The following is a 19584-nucleotide window of genomic DNA, read 5'->3' on the forward strand; positions in this document are numbered from 1 at the left end:
AGCTCTCCTCTCAGCAACTCAGACCACAATCTAGTGCAAGTTTGCAGTCTCACTGAACGCTCCTTTCTCTGAACACACCCAACCTCGCGTTCTCTGGCACTACAAAAGTACAAAGTGGAATGATCTCCGGAATTGCTACTCTTCTTTTCCATGGCATGGCTATGGCTTCCACTTCTGACCCAACACCTGTACTGAGCAAGTCATAGAAATCATCCTTACTGGCATGAAGGCATTCATCCCTCGTTGCATCCAAGTTTTCCGTCCACTTTCCAAGCCCTGGTTCAACAGAAGATGTATGAAAGCAATCGAAGAAAAAAACTCAGCCTATGCAGAAGCACGCAATAAATGTAAATCAGCTCTCAGCAAATCCAAATTAATAAAAATCACTAGCAGAAAACTCGACTCTTGTCCAAATGGTAGCTGTGCCTTCTGGTCTCTCGCAAAAGCAATTGGACGGAACTTCTGCTCACTTGCGCTCCTACTTCTCTCTCTCCATCCAGATGACACCACCGTTGCAGCATCCAAAGAAAAACTAACCTCCTAGCATCACTCTTCTAACTCCTGCATAGACGACGACGAAGGTAAATAATCTCCTTACCAGCGACTGAGCACCATATGCCTCCTGCGGCCTTTCGGCAGAAAGACATAAGATGAATACTAAACAACCTGAACACTGCAAAGTCGTCTGATCTTGATGGTAATCTCTCCTATTATACTCAAACGCTGTGCTCCAAAGCTAACGCTGGTCCTCTATCGTCTCTTTAATCTTCTATAATCAGTTGGCACCTATCCTATCTCATGGAAACTAACATATATCCATCCCATTCCAAAAAATGAAGACAAAAGCCTTCATCTAATTGCCACCACCTCAATCCTCTCCAGAATAACGGAGAAAGTTATCAGCAGACAACTTCTTCATTACCTAGAAGATCGCCAGTTAATCAGCGGCCACCGGTATGGATTGTCATCAGTCACCACACTGGACACATGCCATGGTGTGCTGTTATCCAAGGATTTCGATCGTGTTTGACATCAAGGCGTGCTTTGTAAACTGCCTTCCTTCGGTATACTTGCCACCTTCTGTAACTCGATAGCTAGCTTTCTCTTTCTTTCTGGTCGTTCACTGCGTGTCATGGTATCGGCACCCCTCTCTTCGAGCTTTGCCACCAATGCAAGAGTACCTCAGGGCTCCGTTCTCTTACATACCGTCTTTCTCTTATACATAAATGACCTACTCACAATCATTACAAATCCTATTCATAGCTTTGCTGACGATAGCACTCTTCACTCCTCCTACTCCTTTGACAAACCATGGAGTTCCCAGACATTACTGACATGTTCTGGGAACATGTCAGTAATCACCTTCACTGCCGCCAAAACGCAGTCCTATCGTTTCTCTCGCAAAAGGGATCTCAGCTCACCTTCTCTCATTCTCGCATCACCAGACAGGATGAACTATCTCTCCGTGGGCTAACATTTACCTCCAACTTCTCTTATCACAAACACATCACACCAATAGCCTCCTCAGCTTCTTATAAACTAGGCATTCTTTTCCGCTCAAGAAGCTATTTTACACTCATCCAGATACCAACCCTATATAAATCCCAAATCCGTCTATCCTTAGAATGCTATACTATACATACATTTGGAGTGGTGCATCTAAAACCTCCTTAAAAATTCTTTATGCTGTCCAGAGGAGAGCAATTCGACTCATAGATGACCCTTCCCTCACAGGCTCACTTCAACCTCTATCTCACCGACGCAATCTTTCAGCTGTGTCTTGTACAGATACTGTATTTCCATGGTCACTTCTCCAGTGAATTAGCAAACATCATTTCCCCACTTGCTGTTAGGCCTGTTAAAACAAGAGCAGCTGCTGTTCCAACATCACTTTATAGTACAACTGAAAATTCATCGAACTTATTTCTCCTGTTCCTCATTTATTCCATCTACTTCTGTCCTCTGCAACAGCCTTCCTCATGACGTGTTTCCCAACAATTTCAACCTACAGCTCTTTAAGAAGAATATCAATAGAGCTTTTTTCTTTCTTAACCCTCATCTGCATCTTACATACACACACACACGGCACTTATGTGCTGTATGCACCTCTCATGTGTGGGATGGATAAATAAATAAATAATATATATATATATATATATATATATATATATATATATATATATATATATATATATATATATATATACACACACACACACACACACACACACACACACACACATAAACATACAGGGGTGAGAAATTATCTTAAAGGGAAGAGGATGCCAAGTCTTTTTTGATTGCTGTGGATGTAAGGTATTTGTGCCAGGAAAGGATAGATGTGTAAATCAGCCCAAGCAGAGAAATTTGATCTTGCATACAAATCTGAATATGGACAGACAAGATATAAGACAAGAACAGACAAGACCTTCCATAGGGATTCCATGGAGGGTCCTTCCATATTCTGATTGGCCTTTCTAAAAACCCTCAAGGCATCTTTAGAAAGTTTATGCTGAGAGACCGACTAATCATACATATGAATCGCAGTTTCATTTGATCATTCCAAACTCTGACCCTGTAGATTACCAAAAAGTTTGAAGAATTAGACTGCATAGTCTTTTGTCACCGATCAACAATCCAAAATATATGCTTTAGATACCACTGTGGATGAGTGACATTTCCTATTTGCTGTGTGAAATGAGATTTCCGAAATCCCCTTTATACAGTTTTCGACACGCCATTTTTGTTGAATGCTTTGAGAACCCTGTTTTAAGATTTCGCTATAACCTTTGTCGTAGTTCGCCTGTTTGGGGAAGCAACGTTCCTGGCATTCTTTTTTGCGTTTTGTGTAGTATTATTCTTGCTGTGGTATGTTTTTCGCTGTGGTTTTCAAGAAATTGCAAAGTTTCGAACATGGTCTTCGCTGAAGTTCACTATCTTGTGAATTGCTTGCTCTTCACATTTGGAGGTGCTTTTATAACCAGAAAGATATGCATATTATCTATCGCCGGATTTGTGTTAAGCCATGTTCACATGTTCCTTCCTGCCTAAGTTATTTAACAGGCTGAATTGTAGAGAACTGTTTTGTTGATATTAGAATGATTTTAGTGTTCTTACTTTTCGGAAGATTTGAATATGTTAAAGGATTATTAATATTTAAAGTTGTATTAATTTTGACACTATTAATATCTGATTGTGTTATTCCTCTCTAAGCATTACGTCCCAATCTAGATTTATTAAGTGTCCAATAGATTTCACCGCATGCCAATTTGAAAAGAGAAAACTATTAAGTATAGTTTCTGGGAAAATTCCCATGTTACGCCTCTTAAACGCTATTAATATAATTACGGCTATTATAGCCTGTTTTTGTTTAGGAGTGTCCCTTATTTTAATACATTGGCTAACATTACTCAAAAAAAGGGTATATATATATATATACACACACATATATATATATATATATATATATATATATATATATATATATATATATATATATATATATATATATATATATATATATAGGGCATTATGGGTGAGTATAGAAGGCAATATGGCAGAATAAAAGAGATGGAAAAAATTTTGTACATACCTTGTTTTTGGTTCTGTGATGCCTTCCAATTTCAAGATCTTGCTGAAGGTTGTTTATAAACTGTATTTTAAAAATTGGCCGTGTATGCTGTACTGCAAGATATCCCGTTTTTTTCTTTCTCGTTTTATCTTGGTACCAAGTGAAGATATAATAAGCCACTTTATCTCTTTTAATATTATCTTTCTTGCTCAGATACGAATGCTTTATTAATTGATATTATTTTTTGGTTTCATATTCTTGGAGCTGGTCGTGCACTTAAGATTTCACTCGGTTTGTCTACAAGTTTAGATATTTTTTTTTTTTTTTTTTTTTTTTTTTTATATGTTCTCGTTATTCACCTGATCACACCTTAACAGCGATGATATGATTTTCTGGATAATTCACTATCATTCATGATCAGGGGTGTGTCTATCTTTACTTCAAGCACTGCTGTAGTAATCCGTTTCGCTATTATTAATGCGGGGCTAATAAACGGTTTCGTGTTTTATAAGTTCAATCGCATAGAAAAGGTAGTTTTTGTCACAGATGTTAACGTTAGGTGCGTAAACATGCACTGCGTTCAGTTTCAGTGTATTCCAAGAATAACGAAAAGCTTTTTCGGACCTACATTTATTAACATGAAGCAAGTTTATTCAGCGGATATTAAAAAAAAAAATTGATTGATCAATTAGAAATCAAAAGTTGTTAAGATGCTATAAATTGTGAACGCATTGGAATTTGATTTAGCATGTTTATTTTATTCATCAAACAAAAAACTAAGCATACCATATTGTCATATGCTGCACAAGTATTTTAAAGTAGTCTAAATTAGCAGTGGGTAGTGTCTCCTTTTTAGCTTGTAGTTGAGGTATCATCTCACTGTGATGTGGAATGTTGTGCAATTCTACGTGGTGGATGAATTTCATTTCCCCGTGTGAGACCACCCAGCTTATTAAAGGTCTCAAGTAGCTTTTTTTTTGGGGGGGGGGGGATGATTACAACATTTGGTCTCTGCAGCAAGATACCCGAATTATTTAATCTTCACCGTTGTCTTTTGCTTTGAAAGATTTACTTCTCTTTCCCGCCCACTTCATGATCATCTTCGATGGTTGCTCAGTATTTGAGAAGCTCTGCTTTCTCAACATTAATTTCTGTTAATGAATTAGCAATGAAGTTAATGTTCTTTAAATCGATACTATTTTTCACTTCATTCAATTATTGCTTGTTTTGTTTTCTTTTATAGATATTTTCTCAGGAACAGTGAGAATTTCACATCGCCATATTCCTGCTCCACGTTCCTTCCTTTCCGAGTTGTGCATAAGAGTTGAGATCAGACTTCTCTGTGTAATACCTGAAAGCTGTTGGGTTCAATGATATCCGGTAATTTATCCTCCAGCTAGTTCTACTGATGACTGTGGAGGCGAATGAGCTACCCTCAGATGTCCTGCCGTACCCGGTAAGTTGTTTGTTTTTGGAAAGTAATCGAAGATGACAATTCGCGACGAAGCATAGACCAGACTAGCAACCATCATGGCTACTTCAGTCTCGTTGCTGTGAATTAAGGTCATCGATCGATCGAACCTAATATTGATCTAATGTCTACTGCTGCTCGTCTTTACGACGGGGTTGGGAACGAAACGTCTAAATATAGCACGTATGGCAACATAGGGGGAGGGGTAGGGAATTGCTTTTGGCGTTATTTGCTGTTCAACAGGGACAGTGCTATCGACGTTGCCAGCAGCATCGTATGAGTTGTCGTAGGTAGACTTGTTCCACGAATTACTACAAGCTAATTAGCATCATGTAACCACCTGGTCATTACGTGGAATGAACAGTTAAAGTTAATAGCTCTCCGTACACCTCCAGATAAATAACTTCGAGGGTTCACTTTTACTTGTATACTTCCGACTTCTGATATAGTGCGTACATAAACTTGAGGTTTGTGTTCAGATGAGAAAACAGAAGCGAGCGTGCTTAGTTCTTTCCGAGGGAAATGGCTTGTTCAACATCCTACTACCTTTCGTTGTGTCATAGTGCCAAGTCACGTACCGCTCGTCATATAACACTTTAATGAAGGAGACGTCAATATCTTTGTCGCGAATGTGTCACGTTTTTAGTACTGTACCTGTTGGTTTGTATTGATTCATTAAATCATGAGGGTTGTGTGTGTGAGTGTGCTCACTCCGATCAATAATAAATGCATCCATTAATTTGCCCTGCTACGTGGCAAACATACTTATTGAGACTTTAATTTCTTAATTATATTACCATAGAAAGAAAATTCTCATATAGCTGACAGCTTTCCTTACTAACTTTACAAAACGAATAAACAATACCAAGAAATCAAGGGAAACACTCGTAGCGGAGTGGGTAGCACGTTTTTTTTTTTTTTTTTTTTTATATAACGTGTTTTGTATAGCTGTTCCTTTTATAATCTGTGAAGCTTCTCCTATACATAGCAGCAACCACACTCAGCCTAGGTTGTCAGCATATTGTGAAAGTTTCAAGAAGGAGGATGGGAATCCTTTTTTTTTCTTTGTTTCCTCATCAGTTCACAGCATGGGGTATAGAACGTGTGGGAGTATTAGGAGTGAGAATTATGCGGATGAAATCTCAACCTCTGTTTTATTTGAGAAAGGTATAACTTCCAGTACAATGTATTGTTTGTCACATAATTGTACTTTTTTTTTTTTTTTTCCAGTTAGCCTCACCGCTAAATACGTGCACAACTCTAAACTCAAACCTAATTACTATCTATGACTAAACGGTCGACTTTCTCAACTAACCGTGCAAATATGGCTGCCCCACTACATGCACAAAACAAGAACAGTATATAGTGATTCGATTTTTGTTGGCAGAAGATGCATGGGTGCTGAAATTCGTCGAAGACTTAAGAGGTTTAGAGCACATCATAGTTAGACAGTGCATTGATGTCCCATCAAAGCGTATAAGTGGATTCATATGATCAAACAGTTTAATAGCTATTCGTCCCTTTTTTGGGAACGTGGAATTGTGGATTTTCAACGAGAACCTCCATCATGAAGAACAATTGTATCGACAAAGAATGATCAAGCCACTCATCCATATTAACGACTGAGGAGGATATCGAAAAATTCCCTGCAGTTATCAGTCTGAGTATATAGTTTCTGTAATCAAGAAGTTAAAACGATATCTATGGCTTTGCAGTTCAACCGATTTATCTCCTTCTCTCCCCAGTAAGCGTACAAAATCTACTACACCATTGAGCCAAGTAGATTCAAAACCAGTCGGAATATAATGTAGATTGGTTATATGTCTTCTTTTTTAAGTTCTTTAAGTAGCTCTGTTTTAGACACGTTTTGTTTCAAATTGTAATATGTATTATCAGAGTGATCTAGTCATGACCACTGAATAAAAATGAGATACAGGGTATCTCAAAAAAAGAAAAAGAAAATGATGCTGTTTTAATACGTAAATATCGAAGCACGTACTAATGAGGATCATACTTTTAATGTGCTCTCTAATTGGTGGGACATAACTAACAGATGGCAAAGACAAATAGCTCAGTCAGTATCAGTGATGCTTATGGATGGATTTGAATCCGTCTACGATGCGAAGAACCTTTATTAACAGCTTTTCAACTGAAGTGTGAGCTAGTCAATCTCCCACCTAGATGGAAGTTTTTTTTTTCCCCTACAAAAACTGGCTAGAAAAATACGAAATTTACAGAACATTAAAAACAAATGGGAAACAGTACTCATTAAAAAAATACACGGTGAAGGGAAACTCTTGACGGTTGAATATGTCAAAGTAATTGTGTAAAGGTCAAATACAATGGAACTTGGATTTTCAACGGAACCTCCATCACGAACAACAATTGTAAGCGTTAATTTTGAGGCGTATGGTACTCCTCAGAAGTGAGTAGTCATCGTAAGATTCCTCAGTGCACGAAACAAGCATAAATACATCAATAAAAAATAAATATAAAGTAAAATAAAATATAAATATTCTAAGGTAATATGCAAAGCAAGTACTGTATATAGTAATGTAGCGTAGTTTAACAATTTCTACAATTGGTGAAATATCTTGTAATTGGCGCCCTTGGCAGTTATCCCAATGCAGTAGATTTACGTGAAATGTTTGAAGACGCTCCACTTCGTAGAGCTGAAGTTTATGAATTTGCAATCAGGTAAAAGTGGGAGGAGATGCATGGTATAAGAACACGATTGTCCGCTTGATAAGACAACATTCAAGCTCAGCTGAGGTGATACAGCGAAAAGACATAATTGCGCGTACCCCCTCAATACGGACATTCATTTAGAGGAAGTAGTGAAATCACCAGGACTTAGTGTGGTGTAATGGGTTGTCTGCGGGTATCATGGAAACGCTTTTATTTCAAAGTACAGTTATTGGGGTTTGAGAACATCCAGAAAACAACAGAAAAACTGTCGCAATTAAAAAACTAAGCAACGGATATGAATAGTCTCTGTTAGTCGCTATCAACTGTACTTAGAAGCGCGAACACTTGTGACGATTTGTCATTTTCCAAAACTATTGTTTCTGTTTACATCCAAATAAAATATCTTTTTTTTCAAAATGCGTGTACAAATTTTTTGAGATATTATGCATTTTGAGCTATATGCTATATTATTGTTTTTTAAAGAAGACACTATTCATATATTATTATTGCATTTTCGCCTTTCACACCTTGACCGACTTTATTCTTTAATAAAAATTTCCCGTTTTTGTACGTTTTCTCACAAAATTGGCTCCCCCCCCCCTCCAGTGTTATTTGGGTAATTTGTTTTGTAATTTATGGCTGGCATGCACCTTGTCCAGACCTTTAGTTTCGAGGATACAGCTTATTACTCAGCATGTCTAAGCTGACATATTTATTTCAAATTAGACCAAAGGCGTTCCAGAAATTGTTAGTTATGAATAAAACAAAGTGAAGAAATGAAATTTGGACTGTTTATTTTATTTATTTATTTGTTGCCTTATCATTTCTACAGTCATCAGTTTGCTGGGATTTTCAACTGTTTCTCAAATATTTATTTTCTTCCCGTTTTGATAATATTAATTTTTTTTTCTTTTCCTTTTTTAGTGGTGCATATTGTATAAGCTTACCGGGATGGAATGCGGAGTGAACTTAACATCTTTCTTTCAGTACCGATTTTTTTTTTTTTTTATTTGACTGTTATCATGTCTTGAACTTTCTATCTCCCCAAATGGCAATCTTTGTACTCACGTGTACCTTTCAATATGCAGCTATGTCGTGACGTCATTGTCGAAGTTAAGATTGTTGGCTTGGTAGGCGCCCCGTCGACCTTTCTTAATGCACTCACTCAAGTTGAGCTTATCTGTGTTAGTTTAGTTCTAGAAAACAATAAAAATCCAACAGCGAGGTGCTGAACCCTCAAGAGCGCTACTTTGCACCTTACTGATAAGGAGTGGTGTTTATGTATGGGTTCTTTGTACGACCGAGAGCTATAAACCTCGGTTGATAGTGCTTTCTTATTCTTCTTACACGCTCTCCACAGCATGATACTCGACTATCGAGATGGATGGATAGGATAGACGAGACATTTCTTGTTTAGGAGTGGTTATACCAGCTCTGTTGCTTGCATATCGCAGTTGATTGTTATTGAGCACTAATCAAATTACATAAATTAAACATTTGCAGTAAATTTTGCATCAGATTCTTTATGCCTTTGTCCATGTTTTATTGAAAACAGTATCCGATTTGTTTTATATTTTTACTTATTCCAAAGAATGCGGTGTCAGTTTCTCAATTCGAATGCTGTGAACCAAATAAAGTTTGAAGCTGATGTATAGAACAATTTTAAACGGTGATAACTGTTTGTTTATGCCGACAGGAATGTGATGGGCGAAAAATTCTTTACTGCTAAATTATTCAGTTTCTGATAGTCTAGAGCGCTTGATTTCTAAAGCGAATCTTTCAGTGGCTGGTGTAGAAATCAGTTGTTTGCGAAACAGCATATTCTTAGATGTTGGGAACAGACGTCATATTATGATTTCTCTTATTTTTCTATCCTCGCGTAGTTTAAGTTGTTCATAGGTGGTGCATGCTACAAGAACTGTATTTAGTTTCAAGGCTTCCTGCTGGTTTGTTGTCTTTGGCGGAGTCTGTTTCTATCTCCCTCCCCTCCCTGGTAACGATTACGCTATGACTTGTCTCAACAGACGTGGGGCGGATCATAATTACTTGGTATAAAAATTGCAAAGATGTGCATTAGAAGAAATTTGAAATAATTTCCGGGTTCATTGTTGGTTGTGCAATGAAAGATAAGAACTGGTTAGAATAAATTAGTTAGGTTAAATAACACAGAAGCTAGAAGAGAAGCTGTTTGGTTCATGGCTTTCCTACGGCATGGACAAATGCATCTCAGGTAGAAATTATTGTAACTGCTTTGAAAGCAAGCAATTTTTAAACCTAAATTGTTCGAGTTTATTACTGTAATGACGACTTTAATACGCCCGCTATGAACCCGTTTTTCTGTAGTGGTCTGATGAATATAATTATAGTAGAAGTTTTGATTGTGACCACACATTTAAATAGCTTTTGTACTGATACAGTCTGCTTCGGATTCTTATAGTTGCATAGCATAGATCTAGCAAAGACGGATTCAGAGACTATACAGAAGATGAGGACAGGTCTGATGATTGTCATATACTCTCAAATTGTATATAGGCTTAAGTGATGGTTAATTACATAATAGTTATTAATATAGGATTTAATTAATTTCCTGTGAATAATTTTATTCTATTTTGGGTTATTATTCGTTAGGTTTTGGTAACGAATATATTTATTATCGTCCCATATGAGCAAAACATTAACATAATTAAAAAAAAAAAGTGCTTGTCTTAAATATGCCAACGAGTAGTTAGCATTATTAGCATAAAATATTATCAGTCTGGTATAACCCCAAAATAAAATTATACATCTTAAGAAGAGGTAAATATTTCCTTTCTTGTATCTCTCCTTTTTATCCCTCCCTGGTGTAGGAATATATATATATATCACAAAGCCACACACATTTTATATCTGCATTAGAAACGTAATTTTGCAATTGTAAAATCTGTAACCATTTCAACATGCTACTCCTGGAATTACAGTTTTAGATTTCGAGGATTTATCCTAAACTTCATTGACGGGGGAAAAAAGAACTTCTTGAAAGAAAGCATTTAGTTTTATTACACATAAAGTTAATAGCTGACAAAGAGAACGGAATGGTTATTGAAGTCTGTTATCTCCTTATCATGCTTGCCCTAAGCTACTTCTGAGGTGCTGCACCTGCAGACCCTGGCTGCTGTAGAGCCCATTTAAAAGCTGTTAGTTATTTGCTACTTTTAAGGAAGTTGGGACTATTATGACCTCATCCTTTCTCTTCGTGCAGAGATACAGCTATAAAATGTGCGTCTTGTGACATTCTCATTTCACATGACAAACGATTTACGCCTAATCGCCAAAGAGGTGAAATTGGACAGGCGTAACCCAAATATGACCAAATAATGTCATTGATAAATTGTAATTTTTTTTCTCTCGCTGTGGTGACATTACGATATTTTCTGTGCACGTACCAGTTTTTACGACAGTATTTAGTTTACAACAGATATAGATTTCAGTCAGTGGATGTCGAGATGAACTTTGAACGGAGTAATGTGAAAAATCTGAATATATTTTATGGAAATGTTAATTATCATAAACCTATCGACAAGTAATCGATTACACTTAGTACATGATAATATGAAATCATCTGACAGAACTATTTATTTTTTTAAGGAGGTAATTATTACAGTATGCTTCATTACTAGCCTACTGATAGGAAAGAAAATCTGCTTTGCATTATTTGATCATTCACTCCTTAAATAGGCACTTATCACTTCTTTACTTGCAAAAATATATTTATATATATATCACTGAATTCATTAAGTATTACTTGGATTTTCATAATTAGGTACTCAAGATGAAAGAGGCATTTGGAAGTTGGGAAATCTGTGATCTAGTGTTACTGGCATTTTGAAAAGAGCCTGTGTAGCTCAGTTCATAACGGCGATGTCCTTTGGTTGGAAGGATCTGGATGTCAATCCTGTCCGGGTGAACCTTCATAGGGGATTTTCAACTGAAGGCAAACTGGCTGCTCTCATGCAGAGATAGCGGGGTTTTCATTCCGCAAAACAGGCAAGCAGATAGAAGAACATACTCTTAACAGACAATACAATGGTATCATATCCTTAGTTGCTTCGATGGTAATTCAAAACGACCCAATCGAACCATTTTTAATATTTAGAATTCCGGACCGAAGGTTATGTCTGGTGTCGATTACATAAAAAAAATCAAAACATTCGCTATAGTAATAAATTATAACTATAATAATAATAATTATTATTATCAATACACTGAATATACTCTGAGATCTTCGTTTAATGAAGATCTCAGATTTTTTTATGATTTATCGATAACGATAAATCATAAAATACTTTGACGTTTATGGGTGAGCCTTTAAATTAAATTCGAGAAACGAGTCCTTCAGATGTTTGCCTGAATTATCAGCATTAATATTAATATTAGGACTTTCTTGGTTGTATATGAATTGCATTGATACAGCTCGTACACAATCCTCCCTGATTCTGAAGAAGACATTCGTAGACATTTTTTCTTTCCTCAAAATAAAATTGTCATTCATTGAGATGTTAATTGTTTACGATCATATCGAAGAAACTGAAGCAATGAAGCGAGTATATCTTACTTGATAATTACCCGTTTTGCAGATAGAAGACTTTCACACTCTATGAGACCTGCTAACTCACTTGAAACCCTTTCATAAATGTTCCCTGCATCGTAGGCAGATTTGAATCTATATCCTTCCATCCAAATAGCGAGATCTTTCCTCTGCCTCCTCCTCTACGTCCTGTCAAATTTCTGCCTCCTTTCGTAAAGCCCTCTAGAATTTTTATGACTAGAGAAAGAGACTGTAGTCTCTTTTTGTCTACTCATAGTTTGAGGCCAGTATTGTGAACTCGTAGGATATAGAAGTGTATTGGATATCATAATGGCTTAAAGAAATATATTGATCGATGAAGTTAATTTATGACTTTTTTTTTTCTTTTCCTGTTCCATCTTTGTTTCACCTCGGGGGAAAATATTTGAAGAACGGTGTTTATAGAATCTTTGAGTATTTTCTACATACATATTTGCCAGAGGAAACAGAGAAAAATCCTTTCAAATTCATGTTAACCAATCAGGCTTCAGTATATATTCGCCGCATGCAAATTTACATTGATCAAACATAAGAGCTACCTGTAATTTATATAAACTAGCCGAAACTCTTGATTTTGTTACTTGTTTCCTTGTTCCACCCTCCTTTTCCGAAGGGAGGGGGGGGTACACTTGCATGCGGGCATATGATTAAAATTTAAAGGGCTAGATAAACACGCTATAGTCAAACGATCGCCACAGGTACCCTTCTAAATATAGTTGCCGCCAAGCAAACATTAGTTTTTCCTGGTACTGGCGGTGTGCGTGTGAACTGTCGTAGACAACCACTTGTAGCTTCATATGTGCGCGTGGATATTACGGAACTACTAGGGATGATCGATGCACACTAAATGCGGACAACATTTCTGTTGCTATGTTATCCCAAATGTCGGTATGCCACGATATTGGTTTTGGTAATGGGCAGACAGAGGAGACTTTAGTAAAACCTGGTACCGGATGACTTGTTAGTAAGCTTTATTCAATTCCCCCCCCCCCCATCCCTTTTTTTGCTTTTCTGAGAAACAACCTGACTTGAGGACGCTGTCCCAAACGCTCCCTTTTGGGATACGTGGAACTTTGCTTTTCCTACCTCTACCTGATTTGCTGAATAATTTGTGACGGAAATACTCTTCCACAGAAGAAAGCAAGAAAAGTTAAGATGCTAACTAGACTTCTTTTTTGAAATAGCAGCATTTTTGTATGTTGTTTCGTGAGAATAAGTTTTAATGTTTGATTGAGACTTTGCCAAGTGTTTTTAATTCTGTAATTACAGTAGATGTTAAAGATTTTCCGCTGTATTTGCTACTGCACAATTCCGGTTTGGCTAATAATCATCTCTCGAAAAGGAAAAGTGTATAACCTAAGCAAAAGTAATCATTAATTTACCTCTAAGAAATGGAAATATTACACCAAAAGAATATCATATAGTTTGGAACACTTGCATTGTATATTCGTTTACAGTTTGAAATTTCACATAAACAGTGTGAAATTTAAAGCTGTAAACGAATATACAACAGTTGCAGCCATTGAAGTCGCACACAATGCATTATAATGATAGTCTACAGAACTGTTGAAATAACAGTACCAAATTTCTCTGTGGAGCGAAGAAATATCTGTTTTCTAATACACGGGAATATTCATAGTTGTTAATGTATAGATGCAAAGGAAATTATTGAAATCTAGAAAAATGTCTATATACATTTTGTTATATATCTAATGAAAACCTTGCATTTGATACTCAATTACTTCAGTGTTTTCATGCCTTTCTCCTAACCCTATTTTCAGTTAATGCCGTGGGTTTGTTAGCATTTACTCTACTGCTAATGCATGTTTAATTTACATAATCTATTTGTATATAACTAGATTTCTGCTTATTTTTGATTTATATAGATTATTTTGAATGGAATAGAAAGAATCTCATAAATGCTGTTTATGAGATTCTAAACAACATGGTAGATGACAACTGAACGTTTTTCGAAAATTACATGCCAGTGTCCCATGGCTCACTCTTTCCAGCTACTAACAGAAGTCATAATAATAATAAACATAATCCTGTATATTTCTCTATTTTTTATTTCTTCATTATTATTATTATTATTATTATTATTATTATTATTAAATCTGAATATTCAAATGGCTGGACCAAGGAAAACTATCGACCCTATTTCTTTCAAAATCAAATGAATGTAATTTTTCTGTGATAATAAATTCAACTTTTTATTAGCACCGAAGCATTGTTTCATACTTGCCACCGGGATCTCCGTAGCTCAGTCTGTATCGAAGATGTCCTTGGAATGGAAAAACCTGAATTCGAATCCCATCTGAGGCGGAACTCGTAGGACTTTTCATGTGAAAGTGAGGTAATTGGTTTCATACGGAGATGACAGGGTTTTTCTTGTTTAATGACAGAGATCAGTATAACTCGAGCTTTTAACACTTTCTAGGTTTTCAAATATCCTGGATATTAAATTCCCATTATTGTTTGTGGGGTACAAAGTTTTAGAACGTATTTCCAGGGGAAGAGTATCTAATAAAAAAAAATAATAAATAAAAAAGGAAGAATTCGAACCGTCTCTCTACGACATTTTCAGAAATTGAGTGCAAACACGTATTTTGTGCACCTTTCATATTCAAATGATCTTATTTTCTAGTCATTTAAGTAAGCTTGAAACTCGCACACCCAGTAATACTAGATGTAACCATCTTCCAGAACAAATACTCTTCAGTGCCATATAGTATTTGTCGCATATCTTTTTGAAATATTTCTCTAGTCCTTTCTAATACGCTTCTGTACTTTTTTTTTATTATGTTGAAGATATGTGCAGAAACTAAACACGACCCAACTGTAAACTCTCTTATCTGTTATATTTTTTGAATAAATTGTTTTTCTGAAAATTTATAGCTTACAGATATTCAAATCCATAGTCAGTAAATTTCATTTCTTTCTCTCTTATTTTCCACCATAATGAAGTTACAAATCCAGTAACCTTTCTTCTTTGGAATTACATAAAAAAGAAATCATTCGTAGTTGTTCTCCAACTAACCATGCTATGGGTTCGAATCTTACTATGGGCATGGATGTTTGTGAATGTCTTTAGGTGAGAGATGAATTGTATCGCTCGGTGTGAACCGACTACTCTGCGTATTGAAGGTCCAAAGTATCGTGAAAAAAGATCCATGTGTGGTCTACAGAGCAGAATTTCGATTATCTGACTTCTAGCCCATCCGCGTTTCTAATACCTCTGTGCTATTCTTTTACGTACGATGCGTACGATTTCATGCGTACGATTCACAAAAAAAAATAATAACATAAAATAAATAAGACATCAATAATATTCAGAATTTAGCTAAACGTCATATCATATTAGGTATGATCTAACAAAAACTTTCATGGTCCAACGAGACCATAACAGTTTATGCTTGAAAACTTAGAGCTCACCTAGTCTACTTCTATATAGTATATTGACTGTTAGTAGGAACCTAAAAATCCACATCCTATTTACACAGCAACTCAGTTTAAAGTTTGTTTTATTCGCAGTAGTAGTACCTTGTACTGGTTATCGATGAAATCCCCCGCATCGTAACCCCAAATTTTCCCCCACGCAGCTTGTCGAAGTTTGCAAATATTGCCCAGGATATCCATTATTACAGCATGTATAATGTAATATGAAACCCACCACATGTCTATTAATGGATTTATGTAAAGATGATATTTCAGAATTCTCTTCTGAAAAATGACACGGAAAATTGGGAGAATATTCAGGACTTTTGTGTATGCTGCTGGATGCCAATTCCATTCTGTACGAGATGAACCTTCATGGGGATTTTTCAACGTTGCATTTTTCCTGCAAAAATGTCGAACTTTTGAATGTATAATCATATAATAGTGCAGCAGCAGACAAGTTGTTCTTTATTATATGCCCTCCACGAAGAATAGTATTTCTTTGACATAGTGATTTCAAATAATTTCGTAATAAAATTTAATTTAGAAAACTCCTTGACTTCGAGGTGGAAGAAGAGTTAATAGAATACGTGGCATATCTTTGATGGGACAATTCTTGAACTTAGCAGGTCACCAGCCTAAATATTTGGGTTGGTCGGTGAACCAACTCTAGTTAGACAAGTGAACATTCCACATTCGAACTCAAAGGACCCGGTTTGTGGATGTTTCTTTTCTGAACCGAGCGATGTCCAGAATCGGTGTCATATTTCCAAAGTTATCTTTTTTGTTGTTGCTTTTCCAGAAATACATTACCCATTTATATGCGCATAGTCATCATTGAAGAGGAAATATTTTCAAGGCTTTTAATAAAGGTTGCGTCTCTTTGTAAATGATTTCCATGTATGCTATTGGCTATTCTTGTTTGCATTTTTAATAATGTATTCGGTGTCATTTGTTTGTTCCTTCCAAGGTTAACAGGTGTAATCATGATGGTTGAATTCAGCTGTGGTATAGTAGTGTGTTGCTAGTTTCAAAGTAATAAATTTTTATTAGTTCGGTCGGACGACGTTTTCGCTTTCCTGAATAATTTTTTTGCACTTTTTTTTAGACAGTTTTTTGACATTTTCTCATTCCGGCGCCTTTGAAATTTGGCAGTGGTTAGAATTGATAAAATAGAATTAAAAAAAAAATGAAGTATAGTTTTAATGCAAGTTCTTTTGTACGAATGAATTCATAAAGAATTTCAAAAAATGCGTTGAAATGCGCATCAGAATAACCACCACATCTAATTTATGTAGATGAACTTTCTTGTATTGTATGAAGCCATTACCCTGCTTATTGGAAGTCCAAGTTGGTTGAAAAAGTTCTATGTTCGATCTCTATAATAGGATTTTTTCTGGATTATGTTACCCTTAGTATTGACGTTCATGGTGCTAATGCACTGAAATCTACAGCCTTTTTGGATGCATTTATATTAAAAAAAAATACCAAACAAAAATATCACTGTTCTACAAATATAAGTAATTCCAAGCAAGTTTATTGTATTAAAGCACCCTTAGGCACTCAACTTCGTCTAGTGATATGATTAGAGCATAACATGCTGTTAGATTCTTGGACTAAATAAGGCATATTATATCTGTTAAGACTATTAATGTCATTAGTTAAAGATGTTTTCACTTGCTTATTATCCTAATTCTACTCTTGAATCGAAATAGAAGTAATTAATATTGCATTCAGTGGAATGTAATATTCACTTGTTTCGATCTGTATTACATTAAATTAAATTTTTTAAAGTTATTTCTAATAGTACAATGCCTACTTTTAGGCCATATTTACAAGACTTTGAAATATAGTAGCACTTGATCATGTATTCAGCTGTCTCCTTGAGGCCCGACATTTCACACATCGCTGTGGATTACAAGCTATCATATTACAAACGCTAACAATCTTACATTGCAAGGTGATTTTACTTAAACGGGGTCTTTAGTGCTGCATTGCAACGTTTGAATGATCGAATCCTGCAGATTTTGTAATATTCGGATGCGGATTCGAATCAAGAGGTGGTGTCGGTAGGTTTTTAAGGTTAGCTTTTAGATTTTTTTTCGAAGAATTGAAGAAGGATTGTTGAATCGGAATGGAATTTTTCTGTTTCAGTATATACTTTAACGGGACTTTCTAAACATTAAAAAATTATTAAATAAATGACAAGGAATTTAGAAGAGAACGAGGAATATTAGAAGGCATTGAAATCGAGCCTAAGATTAGGTATAGTTATCAAAAATCTGGAGAGCACGATAAATCCAAAATAAATAAATAAAACTTAAAAATCCCTCAAAATGTACATTCACTAGTAGATTTATTAAAGTGGTTGTACATAATTTTATCTGGAATGTGCAATAATAGAATAAAGTTTTTAGTCCTTTCTTATATAACTTTTTACAAACGGGAGAATAGTTTCCAGAAGTAAGGATTGTCGATTCTATAGATTACGTTATATTAGGGAAAATTATTAGCGCAATGATTATTATCTTATATCTTGTTTACTACATGTACAGTGGTCAAGGTTTCTTGTGAATTTTTTCCTCAAAGTCAATCCTTACCCAGTTAAACAGGGGCGAAGGGCAAAGAAATGAGGAAAAATGATCTTCGTTTCTCGAAAGACTGCACTGAAGGAAATTGATGCAGTAGAGGTATTCGAATCATCACAGCCATTGTCAGAAACAATGCATGATGGGCTAAGGAAATCTTTTAAATGTGCCTTTTCTTATCTACACTTTCAGTAGATTTTAATGGTTGATCTATGTCAAAACTGGTGACGAATCAGTCTTGTATTCCAGAAGTTATTAATAACTGCAAGTTTACATCCCTATCATGTTGGTGCATATTTTCCCTATTCTATTAATATTTATTTTGCTCTATTTTATACTCCAATCCTTAATCATTTTTCTGTCATTTAATATTCAGATACGACCTTCGTGGCTCTTATTATGTTTCCCTATACATACCGTAATATACACATTGCTCCATTCTTAGCATATACTCTGTCCAAATAAAGAATAGAAATCAGCACAAACCTTGTGTGCTGATTTCTATATGAACTTAAGATATTTCTTAATTGTCTCCTGTTCTTCGTTGTATACTAATCGAAATAAAGACCAGTTAAATAAATCATTAATATTTTAATTTAGGATTTTCTTTTATTTCTTATGAAAATTAATACGGAATAGTATTAATTTTCTCCTTCCTGTGGAAAATTAATACTATATAATAGACTTCGCGCTTGGGCTCTCTTATTAGAGAACCTGATTGTATGAAAGACGCCTTTACCTTTTAATATGATTGTTGTTGTTAGAGTGAACATATGTAGCAGAATGTAGTTGACTTTCTTAATTGATTTCCGGATAGATAATGAGCCTAGTTTAAATTCAGGATTGGTGGTGAGGTACACCTAATCCTAATTAATGGCTGCCTTTTGCAGTTATGGGGTTCTTTTTAACGACCTAGAAAAATGATCGAAACATCATTGTGCTAGAGCACAATAATTTTGAAGATTCTGCAGTGTAAACCGTGCAGAACCTTCTGAATGATAAACCAAATAATTTAAGCTATCAGAAATAGATGCAACAAATTATTGGAGGCTAGTTCTGCAGAAATCATTTCACAGCATTGAAGTCCGTTGTAATTTCACTGTTCTCCCATTAAACAGAATTACCGAATATATATTCGTAGTTATCAAGAACCGAGATCCATAACTCTGTACCTTACGTTTTCACGCCATCACATCATTACAAAAAAAAAAAAAAAAACAAAAAA

At 35.5% G+C, this 19584-nt stretch overlaps 1 protein-coding gene across 4 annotated transcripts in view; it reads left to right on the top strand.

The window, feature by feature from the left end:
- The window catches only part of LOC150093047 (uncharacterized), a 568891-nt gene that overhangs the window by 236618 nt on the left and 312689 nt on the right, over nucleotides 1–19584 (top strand). For all 4 annotated transcript variants that reach the window (XM_090413702.1, XM_090413701.1, XM_090413703.1 and 1 more), the window contains one exon: nucleotides 4815–5027. The gene's annotated coding sequence lies outside the window, so the exon portion shown is untranslated. The remainder of the gene's footprint in view (nucleotides 1–4814; nucleotides 5028–19584) is intronic.

The sequence above is a fragment of the Typopeltis vanoorti genome, chromosome 24, assembly GCF_054136105.1.
Source record: "Typopeltis vanoorti isolate ZY-2024b chromosome 24, IOZ_Tvanoo_1.0, whole genome shotgun sequence".
Lineage (NCBI taxonomy): Eukaryota > Metazoa > Arthropoda > Arachnida > Uropygi > Thelyphonidae > Typopeltis > Typopeltis vanoorti.